Genomic DNA, 23,672 nt, shown 5'->3' with positions numbered 1-23,672 from the left:
ATTTTTGAAGGGCTGTCAGATAGTTTATGAAAATCAAAACCAGTGTCACCTTCTTTTTTCCTCATTGCCAGCACCCAGAGAGGTGCATGGTGACAGGCGAGCCAGGCTTGAATGCAGGCTGCGAAGCCTGCACTGGGCTGTGGAGTTACATGCAGATGAGCTTGGAGATTAAAGGTCTCTGAGCTCTTGGGCTCAGCAAAGCTCAGCTAGTTCAGCTCTAATTCTGCAGTCAAGGAAACTGAGCCCAGAGTGGGAGCGTATGGGAGGTGTACTGGAGGCCAGGTTTGATTGCTGCCCACGCCTTCCGGCACCGAGGCTCTTGGTGCCGTCCCTCACGCCTGTTCCCTGGCTGGTGCCGGGGGAGCAGGCTGTGCTCCGTAACCACGGTGCTACGTTTGCCTTCTGTTTGACTTTAGATGTGCCTTGTTGGTCTTGTGAAGTCATCTCTTTCTGTTCAGTAATTTATGAATGGAAATTCGTCAGAATTCACAGTGTACAGGATAAGATTTTCACTGATTCTTTATAGCAGGAAATCTTGAGGGGAAAAGGCCCTGCACATGAAGGGGCTCCTGTGTCTTTGTGAACATACTGAAGAGGAAAAAGATTGAGAAACTGAAGGTCCTTTTGTTTCTTCCGTAACCTTGAACGCTGTCTCTTGGCTATACATTTTCTCCCGCTGTGATGTGCTCTTGTATCATCATCACTGCTAATATTAATTGTTACTATTATTTATCCTTGCTGCTGTCTGTTGAGTGCTGACTGTGTATCTGTGTGTGATGTGTTTACTACAGTGAACACACCACAGTTGATCTGCCCAAAAACTACAAAGAGGGCACTATAACTATCTCTGTTTTGTAAATGAGGATACCAGCTAAGTAACTTTTTCAAGGTCAGAGAGTAGGAAGGGAAGCTGAGATTTAAACCCCACCAATGTGTGAATCCCAACTAGGCTTGCTCCTGGTCTGTAGCTCCTGACCCCCCTGTGGGTGGTTATTGTAAACTCCAGGAGCTGATTCTCCTCCCCAGCCGAAGTTGATGCCTTCAAGGATGTGCTATTTGTCACATGGCCTGTTGGAACCTCTAGGGCTGTCCCCACTGGGTAACACCCAGCTCTCGAGGCCACCATCTCACTTGGACGCGTCCTCTCAGGCAGTGCCAAAAGCCTAAATGAGAAGAACTGTGCCTGACTTGGGAACCTAGAGGCCTGCTGTCAAGGGAGGCACAGCCTTTAGACACTAAGGCCTGGCTTTTGGCTACATGGATCCCTTAACCCTCCAGCGTCTCATCTTCCTCAGCTAGAAAGTGGTAGTGATTCCCGCCTCATGATTTTTTTTTTTTTTTTTTGAGAGTGTTAAATGAAACACTTCCTTTTGAAAGTGTTTATAAACTCACAGTTTAGGTGGGATTGTGAGACTAATGATAGTTGGTTCCACAGGAAGGGGAGTGGGAGCTTGGGGCAGAACGTTCAAAGGAATGAAATATGGGGACAGTTGGGGAAAAAGAAGCCAACTCATCTCCCTTGCCAGTCATTTCCAAGGCCTTCTTGCCCAGCCCTCACCTTCACGAAGTGCCATGACATCATGTATGGATGTGTTTCTACTTCCCTGCCCCCTCTGAGGGAGGAAGTGGTTACAGGCATGGAGTGGGGCTGGGAGTTCCTGCAGAGCCCTCCTTGCAGATACTCACCTGAGGGCTCTATCCTGCTCTAGCCTGGGGCTCTGCAGCAAAGAAGAATGCCTGGGGGGACTCGGTTGTTTAAAGGAAAGTTGCTGTTAGATACTTTGCATTAAACGGTGACAGTGAGGACACCACAGAATTAAAAAAACGATTTTTTCATCATCAAGGTAATGTAACTACATTGCTTCCAAAATTGAATTACAGAGAAGAGGGGGGGAAAGCATTCATTTCATTTCATCTTAATGTATTTTTCCTGGATGTTTGGGGGAGGTAGGAGAATAATCATTTTCATTTATTTTAAATAGGTATACGTAACAGCACAAATTAGACAGTGCAAAGTAGTGAAAAATAAGTCTTTATATGCTTTTAGTATTTTGCATATATGATTTTGACTCAGTTAACATTATCTTCATAGGTCTAAGCATTTCTTATTCCTTCCCATTTTAACAATTTTTAAAAATTTTGCAAGCAACATATGTAAACTGTATTTGTGAATGTTTAGTCTTTTTTTTTAAATTTATTTTTTAAAATATTTTATTTATTTATTTGACAGAGAGAGAGAGAGATCACAAGTAGGTGGAGAGGCAGGCAGAGAGAGGGGGGAAGCAGGATCCCTACTGGGCAGAGAGCCTGATGCAGTACTTGATCCCAGGACCCTGAGATCACGACCTGAGCCAAAGGCAGAGGCTTAACCAACTGAGCCACCCAGGTGCCCCTGTGAATGTTTAGTCTTACATAATAAGCAGACAGCAGGATACCAAATTGGTAACAGTGGTGACATGTTACAGGTGAATTATTTTTATTTTTTATGCTTTTATTTTCTAAATTTTCTACAATGAGCAGAAATATTCAGAGAAGTATGCTGAGAAGACATTGTTCATAATCTTAGAATTAAAATTGTGGCCCATTTTTTTTTTTAAAGATTTTATTTATTTATTTGACAGACGAGATCACAAGTAGCCAGAGAGACAGGCAGAGAGAGGGGGAAGCAGGCTCCCTGCTGAGCAGAGAGCCCGATGTGGGGCTTGATCCTAGGACACTGGGATCATGACCCGAGCTGAAGGCAGAAGCTTTAACCCACTGAGCCACTGAGGCGCCCCTTGTGGCCTATTTTTATCTAGTATTTGTTCTTTGTGTTTCATAAACATAGTTGAGATTACATTTTTATATCTGTGTGTAAGTCCTGCTTGGTTTTCATTTAACATAAGCATTTACTAACCTTAGATCCTTCATGGACCTTGCTTTTAATGGCTGGGCAGTATTCTGTCAAGTAGAAACACGATATTTTGTTTAACCTATTCCCTTATGGTTCAACAATTAGGTAATTTCCAGGTTTTTTATTTTTTATTTTTTTCCTGTTTAAATGATACCATAATGAGCAACTTAGGAAACAAAGCATTTAGATGTTTTGACCCTGAAACAGTCTGATGCTTGGATCAACTGTATTCCTGATGAATGAGTATACAGCAGTCACTCAACAGTTGTCTGTGCTTAGTGAATCAGGAGACATGCGTGAAGCCGTATTCTGCAGATGACTTGAATAAATGATAACATGAAGAAACAGAGAAGGTTTTATGGCAGTTCAGGCCTGTAAAGAGGGCCCCCCAAAATGGACCCTAAAGTCCACACCTGTCATGCTCTGAGAGCTTCCAGGTCTTTGAGAGAGCTCTGTAGTTGGGGCCATGAAGGATGTTGGGGGAAGACGATGGTTTGCAGAACTGCACGGCAGGAATGGCAGACTTGCGCTGTCTTTGCACCATGCTGGGGGACCTAGTGGCAGTGGTGCTTCTCCTGTTGGAAGGAAGGGAACATGGCAAGGACAGAAGCCTAAGGGGCGGTTTGTTGTTTGAATGTGCACTGCCCCAAACGGCTGCTGAAACCAAATCCATTTGTGGAAGGCTGTGAGGGTTTTCTTGGCTTGACTCTCTCTTTTGGAATTGAATAGGAAAATAGAATTTCTCTGAAAAGTGTCTCTCTGTGTTTGTGCCTGGAGCGCTCTATAATTTGGACCTTGTCAGAACAGCCTGTCTTTATTTTGAATTTGGAACCACTGACTCCCGTTTTCTTTACACTGTGAGCTATTTATATGCCCAAGAGCACAAGTGGAGGCCTTTTCACCTTCTCTCTTATGACTTCAAGAAATAAATAAAGGAAGCAGCGTTCTCTAGCATCTGTAATTCCTGAGCATTGGCAATAAAGAGCTGAAAAATATTCCAGTATAGATACCCGTGGGGTGGTGATGGGCTGTGAATGGGCAGAGAAGCTCGGCTTCAGGGTCTTAGGGGCTGTTTTTCTGCCTTTCCTAGGGCCTTTTGGGGAAGGAGTCCTCAGTCACTGAGCTGAACATGTATCCCAAACACAGTCCTGTTTGTCCATTTATTCAGGGACCCATTCTGTTTGGTTTACTTCAGCTGTTGATCACCTAATGTTCTATGTCCTGGAGTTTTGCAAGGCCGTCGTGATACAACCCATGACTAAGCCTGCCTGCCTGTTTCAGTCAGGGTTCAATGGCAATAATGGGAAACTCGCTATTCTAAACAGAAATGGGTTTAATGCTGGCACTTAGGTGATTTTCATCATTATGGAAAGTGCAGGAGAACAGGATCAAAGCTGGCCTTCGGCAGTGGCTCCTAAAACAAGACTCTGGAAGTGGTCCACGAGTAACTGTTTTCTTTTTCCTTTTCTCTCCCTCTTTTGAACTCCTCTTACCTCCTGTTCCCAGGTTCTCTATCTTAGAGGTTAGACTGTCAGCATATGGGACAAACTGCTTCCAAGAGGCAGTGGAACATGAAGGGTTAGTGATCGTGTCTGTTGTTGGAGATACTTGCTGACTCTTGCCGATCCTTTACTTAGTGCCCAGCTGTGTGAGAAGCCCTTTACGCGCATTGGCTCCATTCTCGCACCCTCCGTTAGGTATTGAGGAGTAATACAGGTAAGGAACCTGAAGCTAGGAAGTGACTTACCAGGGATTGCTCAGCTGATAAATAACATTTGAATTCAAGCAGTATCCCTGTCCAGAGGTGCTTGCAGTTTAAAAGAAAAGCTGGGCCAAAGAAGATACACAAACAAATGGCCAATAATCATGGGGAAAGATCCTCAACATCATTAGCCATCAAGGAAATGCAAAGCAAAACCGTAATGAGATACTACTTCTCTCTCTCTCTCTCTCTCTCTCTCTCACACACACACACACACACACACACACACGTCTATTTATTTTTTTAAAAGATTTTATTTATTTATTTGACAGAGAGAGATCACAAGCAGGCAGAGAGGCAGGCAGAGAGAGAAGAGGAAGCAGGCTCCCTGCTGATCAGAGGCTCGATCTTGGGCTCCATCCCGGGACTCTGAGATCATGACCTGAGCCAAAAGCAGTGGCTTAACCCACTGAGCCACCCATGTGCCCCCCCCCACACATCTATTTAAAAAGATAATTGAAAAGTGCTGGTAAGAGGGGCACCTGGGTAGCTCAGTTGGTTGGGTGACTGACTGTTGGTTTTGGCTCAGGTCATGATCTCAGGGTCATGATATCCAGCCCTGTGTCAGGCTTCCTGCCCAGTGGGGCATCTGTTCAAAATTCTTTCCCTCCCTCTCCCTCTGTTCCTCCCACTGCTCTCCTTCTTTCTCTCTCTAAAATAAATAGATAAATTTTTTAAAAAAGTGTTGGTAAGAACATAGAGGAATTGGAACACTAAGGCATTGCTGGGGAGAATATGCAGCCACACTGGAAAGCAGTTCGCAGGCCCTCAAAAGGTTAAACATAGAGTTTCCATATGATTCACAAATTCCTTTCCTAGGTACATACCTAAGAGAAATGAAAACACATGTCCGCATAAAAACTCATATGTGAATGTGCAAAGCGGTGTCGTTCATATCATCTCTTAAGAGGAAATAACCCCAATGTCCATCAGCTGAGAGTGGATAGATAAGATGAGGTACCTCCATATAAGGGAATATTGATTACTTGGCAATAAAAAAGGTACATGCTATAAGGATGAGCTTTGCCAGACATGATGCTAAAGGAAAGAAGCCTGTTACAGAAGATGACCATGTATGATTCCATTTCTGTGAAACGTTCAGAATGGAGAAACTATAGAGATACAAAACGGAGCTGGAAGGAGAGTGACGGCCAAAGGGTCTGGTGTTTCTTCTTAGGGTGAGGAAAATGTTCTAACATTGACTGGGTTTACGGTTGTACAACTCTGATTATATGAGAGCCACTGCATTATACACTTTAAAGGGATGAATTGTTGGACATGTGACTTATGTCTCAATTAAGTTGTTATCAACAACAACAACAACAACAACAACAAAAGCTAGAAAAGACCATGCTTATCCAAATAAATCACTAATGGTGGAACTTAAGGACCAGTACATAAATCCCATCTAATTCTCTGGGACTTTTAGGTTATAGTAGTTTGTCCTCATTAGAATCTGGTTGGTGGACTTAGAGGTGATTTTTTTTTTTCTCAGTTGTCTATTTTTCTAGGTTTTTAAATTTTTCTCTAAGGGGTGTGTATTTTTGTAAGTAGGGAACCAAAAATAAACTATGTCATAAAATATGTATTCCATTGAGTTATGCAAAAAGAACATTATGACTTCCACAGGTTGTACCACTTGAACTAGTTTGAGAATTTTTGTCCTAGAATAGAGATTTTTGGGGAAAAAAAAGAGGTATCGCAAGTGTTCGTCCCTGCATTGAGATGGTGTCAGAATCCAGTCTTTCCTGGAAGTTTCCTGCCTTTTACCCTCTCACTTCTTACTTATCCTTTGAGTCTCTTCAAAGACCATCAAGTTGTTAATGATCAACTGGTACACAACCATGTTGTGTACAATTCTGTGTATAACTTTTTTTTTTTTTACACGAAGGAAATACATGGGGGGATGGTGGCGGTGGTGATGGATAGTCACATCAAATTGTGAATACAGGTAAAAGGAAGAAATGTAGTGGGGTGTCTGTGCCCTTAGGTAATTTGTTCCACTTTATTTATCCAAGTATGATTGCTGATGCTAGCATTTCACACTCTACTTGTGACCCAGTAAAATAATCTCATGAACGTTACAAGGCCTGCACAGAAGGGGAATTCACTGTGGCCCCTTCCTTTCCACCTGAGCTAAGGGCCAGCTGGACCATGCATATTTTTTTTCTTTAAATAGGATTTATGGATTAGTGAAGTGAAATTTATCAAGATCCAACAGTATGTTTGAGGGCAGAATATGCTGTCAGCAGTCAGAGTAAGGCTGAGGATATACAACCCATGAGAGGCTTGAAAGGTGGAGGGTTCATTCCCCATTACACAGTAAGTTGGCAACTTGGGAGCATGACCTGGATTTCTCCGGCTCCAAGGCCTTCTCATTTATTGTGTGCATGTGTGTCTTTCTATAAGTAAGGTCCAGGTGCCTTCCTGGTAAAAGAGGAAGTGTTAGGGCGGCTGTATGTCCACTAGGTGCCTCTCCCTGCACCTCACCCTGTGAGCCTGCCAACACTTTCCTGTGCACCATGGGCACCTGGGCTTTCTGTCTCCCTGTAGATACCTCTGCCTGGAACAGGTCACAGGTATGGTAGAAGGAGAAATCCCAGAGAGCAAGGTTCAGGTTCTCACTCTACCATTTACAAGAGGTCTTTTCCTTGGGGTAAATCACTTACTTTTCTTAAGATTTTCCTAATCTCTAATAGAAATAATGCTATCTACCTTACAGGCTCATGATGAGTATGAAATGGAAAGCATATGGTACACAGTGTGGTGCTGGAGACACATTAGACCTTTGATAAAGATCATTACCTCTTTCTCAGTCTGCTTTTCTTCTTTGCCTCCCCTTTCCCTGGCTCGAGTCCTGCACTGGATTGGCAGAGAAAGTTACCCAGTTTTCTACACCTCCAGTTGGAGGCCACCTGTCAGTACTTTTATTAACATATTTTCTCCGTGCCTCACTATTTATGTGCTAAATTTGTCTATTTTGAACACATTTCTCCAAAATAAAACCCATTGAAACAAAAAATTGTTTTACTCTAGAATAACACTGCCCAGTAGAACTTTCTCCAATGATGAAATGTTCTTGGCTATTCTCATCCTTTTGCTCTTTAACTTAGATTTAAGGTGGGTTTGTGAAGATCCCTGAAAACCCTGGGAGATCTGGATTGGTGTCACCCTGAATTTATAGATTAATTTAGGGAAGAATCAACGACTTTACAACATTGGGGGTTTTCTATTTCTCCTTTCATTGAGGCCTTTTAAAATATTTTTCAGTAAAGCTATTATTTTCCTCCATGAAAGTTTTGTCAGATGTTCACCCAGAGCCAGGTGACCAGCACAGCTCTGGATTTTCAAATATCATTTGGGTGGCCATGGGGACAGCGGAGCCTGGAGAGCAGTGTCTGGAAGCAGGGAGGTCACTGAGGAGGCTGTTGCAGTAGTCCAGGTGAGAGATGAATGTTGGGATTTAGGCCTGTGAGAAGGGGGAGGAGCCAACACATGCTGGAGAGGTTTCCTTCCTAGGATAAGAGGGAACAGGACAGTCTTAATTCTTCCAGGGCAAAATAAGGCAGAGTCGTAGTAACACTTTTACTGACAGCCCACTATGTACTGGGCCATGTGCTGCTGTGTTATGGTCATTGTTGCTTCTCTCCATGCTCTGAGGCAGACAGCATTACTTATGTAAGGAAACTAAACCTCAGAGAGGTTAAGTAACTGACCCAAAGTCACCCAGGGGAGCAAGGCAGGTGTTTAAAGCTAGATCTCCTCCTGCCCAGAGGCCACTGAACACTCGTCTAATCTTGGGTCCTCTCAGAGTTTATTGGAAGTACTTTATGGAAATATGCCAGATCTTTTGAATTTTATGACTGAAATAAAAATGACTAAATTCCTGTTCTCAATCATAGTCAGAAAATTTAAATTGGAGTGTTTACCTAGTTTTATAATGTTTGATAAAAGATCTAGACATGTCTGGATTTATGAGATCTATAAAATTTGAGTTGTTGAAGGGGCAGGAGGGAGGGCTTTGGGGATGCGCGTCATGTGACTCAGTGGAAAGCCTCAGAAGTATTTTTTGAATTCTGAAAGTGTTCCTGGTCATGTATTTCTGGGTAACATTTTGTTGATGTTTTTCTTCCACTGGCCAGACCAAAAAAATGAATAGCCTTAATTAAAATTTCTATTGTCTTTGCCACAGAGGAAGGAAGCCTTTCCCTGGTTGTCATGGTGATGTCTGAACGACACCGATGAAGCGGGTAGTGATTGTATTCCAGAGCCTTGAAATGAGCATTTATCATTTTCCTTGCCCCCTGAGATGCTTGCAGAACCAAACTGCACATTTCCTTAATCGCCTTTTAAATTTGCATTTGAGCCAAATGTGTGTGTGTGTGTGTGTGTGTGTGTCCACGCAAGCTGGGGCGCTCGTTCCGCTGCAGACATGGTTAGAATGATCAAGTCTGAAACCCCATTTCTATTTGCTTTGTGCTCCTGAAGCCAAATGGCATATGGGAGGAGCTCATGAAAACTCTGAGAAAGTAATTGGGAACTATCGGCCTTTTGCGTGGCACAGGGGGACAGCTCAGGAGGAAGGCCTCCTCCCTGTCCCAGCTCTCTTGCCCCCACTCCCAGGCACTCAGCAGTCTTGCCTGACACACCTTCTCTGTACACAGCCCATTTAGAGGGGCTTGTACTCAATACCTGGCAACTTCAAAAGCTGCCACTCACCACCCGTCCTCTGCTGTCCCCCCTGCACCCGGCAGGCTCACTGGAGGCGTCATGCCGCTGCAGCCACAGTGCAGCTGTTTCTGACCGTAAAACCAGGCTCTTTTGCTGGCTTTGGGATTTCGGCACAGAGTGATTGGGGTGCAGGAAGGGGAATGGGGAAGAGTGATGTTGTACAGCTGAGGATCTGGATGGGTTTGTCAGTTCTGTCTGCACGTGAGGCTACCTCCCACCCAGGCCTGTGAAGACAGGACAATGACACCTCACCTCCCCAGTGATGTGGTGCAGCCGCATAATGTAGATGGATTTTCCAGAACTCTGTCTGCAGGTGAGACTACCCGCAGGTCTAAAGAAGATAGGCTTATGACACCTCCCCTCCCAACTCAGTCTGTGCTGTAACCTTTCATGTGGAATGGTGCTGTGACAAAGAGCAAAGAATCTGCCATTAAGTCTTGGCTCCACTTCTTAGCTAGCGAGGTGAACCTGGATAAGAACTCAACCTCTCAGAGCCTTAGTCTCCTAGGTAAAACATAAAATGGTAGTAATGACAGTCACTGTCTTTCCAGGTCATTGTCTCTCATTAGATGATGCTTTGTCTGCTGTAAGCTGGACATTCTAGTTCATAAAGCTTAGATTGTATACTAGGCTGAGTGTTGGAGAAGCGGGACCGGCCAAGAGGCAGGGAAGGAACAACAATCAGAATAAGACGGTAAATGTGTGATCCCAGTGTGCACCAACAGGCACTTAATTCTGCCTGGTGTCAGAGAGGACTTCTGGGAGGAGGTGATCCTTGTACTGACCCTTGAAGAATAGATAGACGTTAGCCAGAAAGATGAGGTGAGGGGCAGCTTTCAAGAAAAGGAAATGGTGTGTGCAAAAACACTGAGACACCCCTAAAATGTAGGTATCCTCAAGGGAGTGGTAAACCCTGAGGCAGGGAACAGATGAAGAGTGGTGTTTGCCTTTATCCAGAAGGTGAGGGGAAGCACGGGATGATTTTAAGGCAAGGAGTGACATAATTTTTAGGTTTAGAGATATTACAAGTAGTTGTGTGGAGGACTTTTGAAAGTTAATCAGGAATAGGTGGGTGAGTACAGAGACCAAATGATGACCTTAGAAGCTACTGTGGTCATCCCAGTGAGAGTGTTGTGGGGATGGAGAAGATGGTCCCGTTGGTGATATGGAAGTAGAGGTGACTAGTCTCTGACAGGGAATGAGGGAAGGAGGTGGGATGATTTCCAGCATTTCTAAATGGTGTTCCTGTTGGCATTTGGAGAGGGACAGATTTTCACTGTGTAGGACAGTGTTATTTAGCAGCCTGGGCCCCCTGCCCACTGAAATGCCATCTAATTGTTGTGACAACAAAAATGTCACCTGTTTTTCCAGATGCCCCCACTTGAAAACCACAAAATAATGGTGTATCATCACGGGGAATGAAAGATGAGAAATAATGGTGGGAAGGGCTCCATTTTGAAATATGTTGATTTAATGGTGCCCAGGGGACATCTTGAGAGAAATGTCCTGTAAGCAGCTGCATCTGGGATCCAGGGCTCAAGAGTGGACAGCAGTCGAAATACAGCTTCTGGAGTCCTACTCATGGCAGTGAGTGAGCTTTCCCAGGGAGGATGGCATGAGATAGGGAGGTGGATGGTAGAACCTTGGGGACCTTCATGTATCTGTTCGATCTTGTGAGCTAGGGAGGAGTGAGAGTATTCTAGGACCCATAGGGAAGAGGAGACTGAAACTCAGGGAGAGCCACTGACTTTCCCTAGATTCTCTTTTAATCAGTTTTGGCTTAGTCAGTGTCTAGATGAAGCTGAGGAGAAATGAATTTTGCCTCTTCAATTGAGGGTTCTTACTTTGTAGTCAGTTGGCCCAAGGGTCTTAACGACTGGGCTGTTCACTGTCTCACCTTGGGTTTAGAATCTTTGTGCATTAGTAAGGAGACCTTCCAAGATTTGCTTTTTTCCCTGCAATGGCGGATTTTTCCTTGACGCCCTCTGTGTTCTTGGTTCACTGATTAATAGACACTTGAGGAATTGCAGGGAGGCATTTAACATGCATCAGATACCATCACTAGCAGAGAAAGTGATTCACGGACCATTCTCTCCGCTGTCTGCATCCCTCCCCGCCGACAGAGTTTGACGTTGGGGAATTGAGTCTGGACCTAGAAGAGTACAGTGTAAATGTGTGATTCAGAGTCAGCGATGACATGCAGCAGTGGCCAGAGTTGGGGGTGCTCGAGGGTGGTGGATGGTTGGGCTTTCACTTCCATGACCTTCACATCACCCCCTTTCAAGGTGGGAGTCATTTTGGGTTAAAGATCACAAGCAAGTTCTGGGCTCTGACCTTCAGGCTTTCCCCCAGTTTCCATATTTTTAGCCAGAGTTTGGGCCTTGCAGACAGGGACGTGGAAGGCTGGTGGTTTACTTTCAGAGTGTGGAGATTCTAATAAGAATGGCTTCTTCTCCTAAGCCCTTATCCAATAGCGAAGTTTTTTTCTTGCCATGGAAAAGTAAGAGCTAGTTTTGCTATGTTTGTCTTCATGGGAAATGAAGGTTCAACTTTTGACCAGCTCTGGAGTTAAAAGACCTAGGTTTGAATTCTGGCTCTGTCCCCACTTAGTTGTGTAATCTTGAATAAACCCCTTAAGTATCCTAATCTGTAAAATGGAGATAATAGTACCCACCTCTCAGGATTATACTCAAGACTGATATAATGCCTATGGAGTGCCTAGAATATGATAGGATACCCTCCTGGAAATTCCAGTTTGGGATATGTGGTTCTTTATCCACTACCTGTCCTTCCTGCACATATTTTTGGCTCTCTGCAGAAATCTGGCACTCCAGTTTAGCAGGCTCGCTGTTTAGTCATGTGGAGAGCTAGTAGGTTTTCTTTAGGAAGAGAAACCTTGATAAGACCAGCTACCCTTATTGTTCATCTCCTTGATGCTAGGCACCATTTAGAAGGTCTTCCACAAAGCCCACACAGTGTGGAGTTGCAACTGGCACCCTTCTGGCTCCAAACCTATACTCTCCTATTGTCCTGTTGTCAGTCCTGCTTTGCCCCTGCCCTAAAAAAAATAAAAAAGAAATACTAGAATAAAGCCAGAAAAGTCTGTCAGGATAGTCTCTCTGGGGTCAGTGGTTGACTCACTGGAAAGTCTGGGTACTCTGGGTCCTGTGGGTCAGGCGCCTTCTTCCTGCTGTGTTTCTTGACCTGAGGCTCCCTTCCTGAATGGGCATCACTAGGAAATTAAGAAGGAAACTGGTTTGGGTGGGGGGTTTCCGAAATCATTCCTTTTCTAGAAGTGAGATAGGCAGAGAGGACCTCTCCTGGACGGGATATCTGGAGTCCTTTTCCCTCCCTTTGCCCCCTGCAGAGAATGTGGAATGGTCCCTCTTCTCTGAGTCACGGAGTGATGCTGTGTGATTGGGCCTCTGGAGTCCTTTTGCTCTGACACTACTGCGAGCAGACTCTTAAAGAGGTAGTTGGGTTATAGGTGGCCGGAGGAGGTGCTGCACAAGCAGGCCCAGAGGAAGCAGCCTTGGAGGCTGGACGGGTGCCCTCACTGGGACAGCTACAAGAGGCTCCTCCCACTGGAATGTGGCTGGACTGCTTTATCTCTCACAACCCACTGACAGCTTTATCTTTTCTAAACAAAGACCCTGTGCTTTAATTCCTCATGGACATCCTCTGGGCTCTGAGCTTAGGGGCACAGCTAGCCTTCAGATCTGTGTACTGACCCTTTACAGCATACCCACCCCCTCCCCTGGTTTAAGGAGCCAAGTGCTACCTGTCAAGATTTATGTGGGTCATTCTATGCTGTACACCTGTGAGTGAGCTCATACTGCTGACTTTGGACCTGTTCTTGGTTTCCTCCTGTTACTACCCTGACCTCAGGGTAGCATGGGAAAAGTTGCTAGCTGTGTCCCCCCTTGTGTTGAATACCAGAGAATTACCACTTACCCTGTCACCACTTGCTCAGCCCTACCAGTGTGGAGATGACAAGGAGAAATGGAATTTGGTAGAACAGTACGTAGGGCTTGGTGTTAATCATCTCCAACCCTTTCCCATTTCACAGATGAAGGGACTGTGGACCAGAAAGAGAAAGCCATCTGTTTGTTTCCCACCTGGCTGGTCTTGCTGCTTACCTTGAGCAATTGAACTGCTCAGAGTGGAGTGCAAGGGAGACATGTTGATGCAGAAAAAGAGTTTGGCTTCTGGACTTGGGTTCCAATGGGAATCATAAATCCTTCTGAAATGTAAGACCTCAGACAAATCACTTAACCCCTCTAAACCTCAGTTCCCTGAGATAATACCATTGGAAATGTTGAAGTGACGGGTAGGGGTCGTTCGTATGTGCTAGCATCTTAAGCAGTTACGATGATAGTTATGCAGAAAACAGTGGCTGTTACTTTTAATATAGTCTCAGTGGCTTATTAATGGATACTGGCCTCATCAGACTCTTAAAGCTGTGTATCTAAAAGAACAAGCATGACACAGGTACTGTCAATCTCAGCATAGGCTTCCTTTGAGAAGGAGCAAAAGGAACCTAGCCCAGCTGCTAATATTGAGCTATGAGCCCCGCTAATGCAGCCAGGTTTCTGGGAGTAGGCATAGGTTCTCAGCCATGCCTGTGTACGGAGGCTTGTTTTTTTTTTTTTGTTTTCCCACCAAAATATCTCCTAATGCTCAGGATCTCTTTATCCTACCCGTCCGTATACTTTAGATTTCGCATAATTGCTAAATGGTATGTTTCATGGGTTAATAGATTCATAAAACTGGAAAGGAACATAAGGCCATCTTGGCAGATTACAGACATGGGGTTGGTGTTCTTTCTTTAGCAACATCTTGCCAAATGTGTTTTGGCTTGGGCTTGAAAACTTCCACCAATGAGAGGCAGCCAGCCAGTCTGATGTTCAGAAGTTACTCTGGCTTTGACATTGGTAGACACATAATTCCTTGAAAAATATGCTTCCCAGTGACTCTACCTACTGAGCCTAGTTCTACAATGTTGGCCCTCAAGAAACAAATTGAATTACTCTTCTATATGATAGCCCTACAGAGATGATGACAGTTGTCCTGTGCCTTGAATCTTCCCAGACCATAAAACTCCTATTGCCTTAGTGATGTGGCTTTGACCCATTCGTGCCCTTCACAGTCCTGGCTTGTCTCTCCATTACCTTTTCACTCTGGCCAGTAAGTATGGTTACCAGAAGAGAACCCAATATTTGGGTGTGGTCTGATCAGTTCAAGAAAGAACATTTTTTTACCTCCTTTATTTTAGACTATTATATGGGTCCCAACCAAGATCTTAGTAGCTTTGTGACCGCTTTTCCTTACTGTTGACTAGTTGGGTTTATAGTAAATCAAAGCCATTAAACTAATACTGTTTAGATTCTGTATTCTTTCCTAGGGTTGCCATGACAAGTTACACAGACTTAGTGGCTTAAAACGTCAGAAGCTTATCCTTATAGTTCTGGAGAGAAGCCTGAAATCAAAGCATCAGCAGTATTGGTTTCTTCTGAAGGTTCTAAGGGAGAATCTGTGCCATGTTTCTCTCTTTGCTTCTGGTGGAGGCTGACAATTCTTGACATTCCTCAGCTTGTAGATGCTTTGCTTTGGTCTTTGCCTCTGTCTGCACATGGCCTTCTCCCCTGTGCATACTTTATATACCTCTTGAATCCAGACCAATGCCCTGGATTTCTGTGCAAGGTCTTTTGGCTAGATAAAAGGATTCCAGCTCTAAAATATATTTTTCATGCTTGTTAGGGGATATTAGGCACTGATAGATGGATTTTGTTTAAGGCGGAAAATTAATTTTAAAAACAATGTGTTATTTTTTTCACAATTCTTATTTCCAGGAAGCTAGTGTTAATTTACAATAAGTAATCACAGTGACCTTGAGCAATTTGCTAACCTTCTCAGATCTCCGTTTCCTCATTTGTAAAACAGAGATTGGATGAGGCAAGCTCTGTGTCATTTTCAGTATTAAGACACTTAATACTGTGATTTCTGGAAAACAGGGGTTACTCTTTGTGACGAAAGGTTTCAAGTTGGCTTAATAAACGAAAAATGTGCAACTCTTGACTAAGAAGACAGATTATGATTCATGAATCTGAAAATCTGAAAAATTCTACCCTTTTATTCACCTTTGACAAGATGTAGAGACTGAGATGTTTATTACATGTTCCCACTCTCTTCTTGGTTACTCACAAAGCGTAAGATACTACAGGACTGGCTTCTATTTGGCTTTCAAATATTTGTTACATGAATGAATGAATATGTTTATGTCACACACTATTATTGGGAACAAGTAATGCACTATCATCATTCCAGTCTGATCATCTTCTAAGTTTGGGCCTTTTAAGATTTCTCCCCAAAATTATTATTGTTGTTATTATTAAAGGCCCCATACCCACCATGGGGGCTGAACTCACAACCCTGAGATTTAGAGTCGCATGTTCTACTGACTGAGCCAGCCAGGCATCCCCTGGAATATTATTTTTAAAAGATGGTGCCCATGTTTAAGAGTTGCTTTCTGTGGCTAAAATTAACAAGTCAGGAAATGACAGATGCTGGCGAGGATGCGGAGAAAGGGGAACCCTCCTACACTGTTGGTGGGAATGCAAGCTGGTGCAGCCACTCTGGAAAACAACATGGAGGTTCCTCAAAAAGTTGAAAATAGAGCTACCCTATGACCCAGCAATTGCACTACTGGGTATTTACCCTAAAGATACAAATGTACTGATCTGAAGGGGCACCTGCACCCAAATGTTTATAGCAGCAATGTCCACAATAGCCAAACTATGGAAAGAACCTAGATGTCCATCAACAGATGAATGGATAAAGAAGATGTGGTATATATACACAATGGAATACTATGCAGCTATCAAAAGAAATGAAATCTTATCATTTGTGACGACATGGATGGAACTAGAGGGTATCATGCTTAGCGAAATAAGTCAGTTGGAGAAAGACAACTATCATATGATCTCCCTATGAGGAAGGGGAGATGCAACATGGAGGGTTAAGGGGGTAGGAGAAGAATAAATGAAACAAGATGGGATTGGGAGGGAGACAAACCATAAGTGACTCTTAATCTCACAAAACAAACTGAGGGTTGCTGGGGGAGGGGGATTGGGAGAGGGGGGTGGGGTTATGGACATTGGGGAGGGTATGTGCTATGGTGAGTGCTGTGAAGAGTGTAAACCTGGCGATTCACAGACCTGTACCCCTGGGGATAAAAATATATGTTTATAAAAAATAAAAAATTTAATAAAAAATGTTCTCACTTGAAAAAAAAAAAAAGAGTTGCTTTCTGGAGCAGTTTCCTTTTCTGTGAAGTAGGTGGCTGTGGAGGACTGGACTCCAGGGCTTGTGCTCTAAATACCACAACAGAATGTGCATTTTTGGGGGTTGAGGGAGGTCTGTGATCTTGGCCTAGGCAGTTCTTGGTCAGATGCTTTTCTGTTACAGGAGTCCCTACCTGTTTTCAGTGGCCTTGCGGGTGTCCCTAATGGGCTGCAGTCACTGGGTCTTCCCTTTGGATTCTTTAGGGACCTTTGTTGGCAGTGCCTCTCTGGGTTTTTCATTTTGTGGAAGAAACAGTCTGCTGAGTGTCTGGGGTCTTACCTTTTCAGGAGTCTCTTCAGGGAGGGCTAAGGATGAGTTCATTTGCCATTATTGTCAGGAAGATTCTTCTAAGAATGTTTTTTGGGGGAAGGACATTTTGTGGCCTATTTTTGCTGCCTCCTTCCCCTCCTCCTCCTCCACCTTCTTCTTCTTCTTCTTCAAGACTTTTATTTATTTATTTATTTATTTGAGAGAGAGTGAGAGCGAGAGAGATTGGAGAACGAGAGGAAGAAGCAGACTCACCACTGAGCAGGCAGCCCAATGCAGGGCTCCATCCCTGGACCCTGAGATCCTGACCTGAGCTGAAGGCAGACACTCAACCTACTGAGCCACCCAGGCACCCTATTTTGGCCATCTTTTCTTTTAGTTCTTCCTCTTAATACAAGAAATTTTCATTCTTTAAAATAGAGCTTCTTCCTAAAAGAAAGGTCTTCTCTAGAATCAGTAGTGGTAGTACAAAATGGGGTTGCAAACTCCATGTCTGTAGAGGCTTAGTGGATAACAAAAAAGCAGACTGTATTTATGCTTTCCAATTTGTTTTTGGAATACTTGGGCTACTCTGTTTATCTTGGGTTTTCCCCATTCTGGTTGAGATATGGGTATAAAGAAATTGCTCTCCTGTAGGAAAATTAGAAATACAGGTGTGATGATAAGTAGCACTAGGTGTACACCCTCAACACTGGGAATTGGTAGGGAGTGGTGGGGACCGCAGTGGATGTGAAGGGCCATTTCGCCTCTCACAGGCACCCAGCATTGCCCCAGTTTTGTTTTTTTCCAAAGCATGCTAGATTTTTATATGAAATGTTCCTGCTTTTAAACTTTGGCTCAGTCAAAAAACTCTGTGTGGCTCAAATAAAACTCATGTTGGGGACAAATTGGTTTGCATGTCATCAATTTCAAAGCTCTGTTAGGTGTGTGGGGCAGATTGACGTTTCGGATGGCCTCCCAGGTCACCTGTGGCTATAGGCTGGTCTGGTCTGATCTGTTGTAGGGGTCCTAAGGAAGCTGTGATGTGGAGAGATTGTTATGTTCATCCTTGCATATGGACATGGGGGAATCCAAGATACGCAAAGTAAAAGGCACATTATAGAAGAATATGTACAATTTCATTCTATTTGTTTAATTTTTTTTTCTAAAAAGAAATATAGGTAAAATTTTAAAAATGCGTAAAATGTTCATAAAAGCAAAAAATAAAAAATACTTAAGAAACCGGTAAAGGTGTTGCTTCTGAGATTGACACTGAATTGGACGCAGGAAGGGGAACTTCTGCTTTTCCCCCCTCTCTGTAATACAGAGTAATTTTGGGAAGGTAAAATGGAAAGAGTCGTTGGGATGTATGACGGTGTTGAGGAAGGATGGAAGCAGCGTGGCCCGGAGTGATTAGGAAGGACTGTTGGAAGGAGTGGGGGCCTTGATGGTTGGGCAGAATGCATTAGGGAAGAGGATGACAGCAGCCAGAGCCTGGGGGTAGGAAAGCAGGTGTTGTGGGGACTGGGGAACAATTACATTTGGCAGGAGCTCTGGGTAGGGGCTTTAGTAGTGAAGGAGGGTGTTGTATAGCAGGAGGCAATGGAATGTTTGCTGTGCTCCAGCACAATCCGTCTGGCAGCAAGGACGAGGGAGCTTGTAGGCAGGGCCATAGGGCAGGAGCCTCTCATGTGGCTTCTTCTGGCTCCCAGGTAGCTGTCACTGATCCCTGCTAGGGTGTTGCCTGGTGAACGGGGTTTATACCTATACACCCGATGAATAAGCTCATGGCACTTCCTGTTCCTCCACTCCCAAGAGTGTGGGCCTTGGAAGCTTGCCCACCTCTGTTGTTGCCTGGTGTGGTTCCTGTTCCTCTGAAGCCAGCATGTCTCTCCAGACATTTTGGAGGTTATGTAGAGCGACTGGCCATTGACTGAAGTGTAGTCACTTCAGAACGGGCCCGTCCTTTGGAGTCAGGGAGTTTGGAGCTTGGATTTTGACCTTGCCACTTCCTGGTTATGTGGTCGTGGATGGCACTTGATCCCTCTGGGCTCCAGTATCCTCTGTGCAAAATGGAGATAGTATGATTTACCTTCTCAGTTGTTATACCTGGCAGGTTGATACCTTGCAAATAGATGTGCCATCCTTTACTTTCATATTATGGTGCCCAGTCTGACCTGTAGTTACATATCTATATTATTTATGTTTAGTATATGAAATATATACTTATCTGTATCTATTTATGACCATATCAGTCTATGCTGTTGGACGGTAAGCTCCTTTTCATTGGGGATAATAGGTTCTAATCATTGTTTTACCTCAAAGCGCTCAGAGTGCTGTGTACATAGTAAGGCTAGGCAGATGTTGCGTGAGTGGAGTCTGTGTGGTTTAACCTACGCCAGTCTTTACAGCAATTGGCTTCTGATTGATTAGGATGTGTCTCTGGGCTAGGGCTTATCTTGTGTGTAGTTAAAACAAGTTTTGTCAAGCCAGATGCCCTTGTTAGGGTGATGTATCAGGATGGCTCGGGAGTCATTTATTTCATTCTACTGTGGCATATCTGCAGTTTGTGGGCCTTGACGTTCGTGCAATTTAGGAGGTCTTCTTTAAAATCATATGAAATGGCAGAAGGCCTGGGAATACAGCACTAGAACCCTTTCCAGGACCTTACAAGGGATTTTGGAATGAGGGGTGCTAATGCTTGAGCTTCAGGTAAACCATCTCTGTATTTCAGGATTCACAGAGCACTCACTGAAGGCTGTGGTAGGAGTTACGAAGGCTAAGGAGATTTCTAAAAGGGGAAAAAATGGTGGCAATGAATACAAGTTTTAGTAAAACTGTCATCCCAAGCCGACTCAGAAGAAAATCCCTTGTATGTTCCTTTTCATTACACAAATATCTGTTGAGCACCTACTCTGTGCCAGGCACTGTGTATGCACTGGAACATAGCTGTGAAAACAGAAGTCCTTGTCCGGTGGAGCCTACATTTCAAGTGGTCCCTTCCATCAGGACCTGCAGACCTACTTAGATGGCAGTAAAGAGCCACAGTACTGATCTGCGGCTGTGGCAGTAAAGGCACTTCAATGCCTGTATTTCCCTTTCTGATTCCTCTCCCTTCTCCTCTCCAGGCCTGTTTTGAGAGGGAGAGCCACATGGTTCAGCCTATGCTAAGAGGACCTGAGCCATCCTAAGCAGCGACAAAAGACTCCTCTACAGTTCCCTGGGGGAGTGGGGATGGTGGCTTGGGACTGCTCAGGCCCCTCCCTGCCCTGCCTGTGGGACAGAATGATAAAGGAGCCATTACCTTCCCATTAAAGTCTCCGTTTTAGGGCTTATTTCAGCCACAGAGGTAGTCCAGCAAAACTAAAGGAGCAAATCCTTCAGACTCCAGAGCCCATAAACGGAGGTGTTTCCTACGTCCTGCTTCCCGAGGGGTGGCGAGCCCCATAGACTCCAAGGAGAACGGCAGAGTCTGGAGACGTGAAGTGTCTGCCTCGCTGTTTACCCCCAGCCCGTGCTCGGCTTGGCCACAGCGGGGCGGTGACTCAGAGCTGGAGCTGTGTTCCTGCCTCGTTGCCAGTTTTTGCATGGGGGTTGGGGAAGAGGGAGAATGAATGAGTAGGAGCAAGTGGCAGCTGGATTTGCAACACCTTCGGAAGCAGCTGCGGGAGAACCGAAATTGAGAGTAGGCGGGCGGGGAGCCTCCGCCTCACCTCTTGCAGGCAGCTAGGCCCTCCTTCCCTGTGTGACCAGCACCCAGGTTTTCATAAGGCCAACGCTGGGGAAGAAGACACAGTCCTTCTGAACATGGAGCTCAAGGAGAGAGTGAGTGCGTGTGCCACCTTTCCCGGCGAGCTGGGGAGAGCAGGTTAGTCCTCTCCGGGCTTCACAGGGACTCCGTTCACTGCGGTGTATTCTGATTCATGAAAGTCAGATAATGGACTGAAGGAGGGGGGTTCGATGGCTTGGTTGGGAGTGCCAACCAAAAACAGTCCAATTTAACTGAGAATAAATAGGACGAAAGTATTATTAAGTACACCTCCCTGATGTCATTACAAAGGATTCTCTGTTGGCAAGTGAGATCAGGGAGACAGTGTTCTGCCTCGTTCCTTTGTGTTTCAGTTATGTTGTAGTGTTGTTCCGGCTCAGTCCGTGGCTCGGCCAGGAGTCAGAGATGAACCCCAGTGTCTCAGGACGTGATTGTTGGAAGATCCCTACATTGTCACTTGGTCCATCCTTCTCATTTTACTCTGGAACCTGACTTACTAAACAGAAGCATAGAACCGGCTACTCTCTGAGGTTGAAAATGTTTCCTGCGAAGTTTGAAAACTTCTGTAGCGTGCGCATCCCTGACTCAGCACTGCTGGCTGGGGAGGCTGTTTTTCTTGGGCTGTGCTTTCTGAATGTTTGAGGACTGACCCAAGTGGGGGACAGAAGTGGGGCTGAAGGCAGGCGCCTACTGATCTTAAAGGACTTTTTCTGGCAGGCAAGTTCCTTAAATAGAAGTTTAAACAGGAGGCTGGGTAGAGTGCCTTAATTCAAAAGGGAGAAAATGTGTTCTTGAGCCGCTGCCCTATGGCAGGCTAATCATACTGGCACTTGCAGTACGGAAAAAGGCAAAACAGCTCTATCCGTGGGGAGTTTCCGGGCTAGCAAAAGAAGACTCTAACAAGCACTTAAACGTGCAGTGCTGCCGGCCAGGCCCATTATTAGTACTCTTCAAAACAGTCTGCAAGGTTGGGATTGTCTTCTCATTTGGCAGATAGAGAATCCAGCACTCAGAAAGGTCAGTCACTCATTCAAGGTCGTGCACCGTCAAGTGTGCGGCAGAGCTGGGGTTTGAGCTGCAGTCGTCCTGACTCTGAACAACAGGCTGGGGTTCATGCTTGGCAGGCTTCATCTGGCCTCTACATTGGATGCATGAGAGAACCTAAGACCCCGAGAGGCTGAGTGTTTGCTGGGGGTGTGGACCTGGTAGTGACAACGCTGTACCTCGGCTCCTAGTACCTTGATTCTCTGCCAACCTTCTTCAAAAAATTAAAAAAAAAAAAAAAAGCAGGAGGCTATCTGAGTTTGCTTTCCTCATTCTGTCAGGAGCTTGGTTTTAATCTTTTCATGGTTCTTGAGGTCTTGTAAAGTCAAAATTAGAACTCCCTATTAACCACATAGGACTCTTAAGGGCCCCATGTGGGAGCTCAGGAAGAAGGCAGGTCTTACACTTGGGTTAGTGGGTCAGGAGAGGTAATTTATGAAATGAGTTGGCCGCTGAGTGGATCTGAAAACATCTGGAGCACCTGATGAAATGTAGAGCTTTTCAAATCACGCTAGCAGACTTGAGTCTGTGGAATCCAGAGTTTAGAAAGCACAGCTCTCTTTGCAAGATATGTGAGCTTTGAGTTTGCTCAGTTAATTCTGTGACTGCTTTATGCCCAGTTCTGTCTGTGCCAGGCTCTGCCCTTTTAATGCCTTCAGGTGAGGAGAGCAGGGACTGACTGTCCATTTCAGGTAGTAGGTCTGGGGTTTGGCTAGATTTCAGTGTCTCTGCTTAATTGCATGTGTGAGTGAAAGCCAGGTGTGGACCGCGTGGGAGTGGGGAAGGCTGTTCTTTGGTTTGTGCCATGCTCCTCAGGGCTGGTCAGTGTCTCCACTGCACGTAGGAGCCTTTATCAGGCCTGCAGACCCCTCTCTCCCCCACTCTCTCTGGGGGAGCCTTGACAGGTTGGGCTGCAGTGATCAGGAAATGAGGTGGGTTATGCATCTGAAAGTGATGTGTGCTTGTGCTCAGGCTGTTGAGATGAAGGAGTTCAAGCGCCTGCTCCCTAGATCCATGAGAAATAAGTGAATGATGGTTCCCAGCCCTCCAGGAACTTGGGCTCTCGATGGAGGGGGTGGGGGAGGAGAACAAACACACATGAAGTAAGCAGAGAGCAATATAGGAGAGAGCATATAATCAGTCACCAAATTGTAGGTTTCGTAGCAAATACTCTCCAGTTCACAAAAGGGAGATACAGGTGATGTTTGTATTCTCCTCCCATGTGTTTTTAATCACGCAGTAATTTCCTCTCGGGTGTTTACATTCCATTCTTTGATTCTCTGTGTTGAGTGTATTACCCTCCTTTGTTGGGAGGGTGTTCAGGGGAGGGCGGATTTCTCCAAATTATATTGTAACAGTTGGGAGAGAGCCGAGGATGAAGTGTTCTTGGCATGTTGGTGTCTCATCCTTCTTTCTTTTGTCACTAAGGGAAGCCACTGCCCTCTGATGACTTACGACCTTTTAGATTCTTGTCTCTTTGGTACTTTTGCCCAGACTTCTGTAAAGGTTAGCTAGTGTATTTAGACTCGTGGCCTCACTTTAAGGTAGAAGCCTCTTTAGTCGTTTTTCATTCATTCATTCAGCAAATGTAACAGTGCCAGACACTGGTATAAGCCGACAAGGGCAGTGAAGAGACAGGCAAGCTCCATGCTCTCCTGGAATATACATCTTAGGGAGACTGACAACAGTCAGAACACATGAGTAAGAGAAATGACAGTAAGAGTGAAAATAGGGTGACATGATATGAAGTGACTGGGAGCCTACTTCTGTGGGTGGTTGGGCAGGGCTCTGAGGTGGTGATAGTTGTGCCAAGGTGAATGATCAAGAGCCAGTTATGCGAGTATGAGAGAAAGAGCTTCCAGGTGGAAAGGCTAACTAGTACA

The 23,672-nt window shown here is 44.9% G+C and overlaps 1 protein-coding gene across 6 annotated transcripts in view; it reads left to right on the top strand.

Moving 5' to 3' along the window:
• PLEKHA7 (pleckstrin homology domain containing A7) overlaps positions 1–23,672 on the top strand; it is a 214,089-nt gene that overhangs the window by 94,742 nt on the left and 95,675 nt on the right. Inside the window, exon 1 of one of the 6 annotated variants that reach the window (XM_044258897.1) lies at positions 20,581–20,844. The exons of 4 other annotated variants lie outside the window; for them this stretch is intronic. The gene's annotated coding sequence lies outside the window, so the exon portion shown is untranslated. Of the gene's footprint in view, positions 1–20,580; positions 20,845–21,681; positions 21,763–23,672 lie in introns of those variants that run through there. One more of the 6 variants, XM_044258898.1, reaches the window with a different exon arrangement.

This window comes from Neovison vison, chromosome 7, assembly GCF_020171115.1.
Source record: "Neovison vison isolate M4711 chromosome 7, ASM_NN_V1, whole genome shotgun sequence".
Lineage (NCBI taxonomy): Eukaryota > Metazoa > Chordata > Mammalia > Carnivora > Mustelidae > Neogale > Neogale vison.
This window is presented reverse-complemented; position numbering and strand designations above follow the sequence as displayed.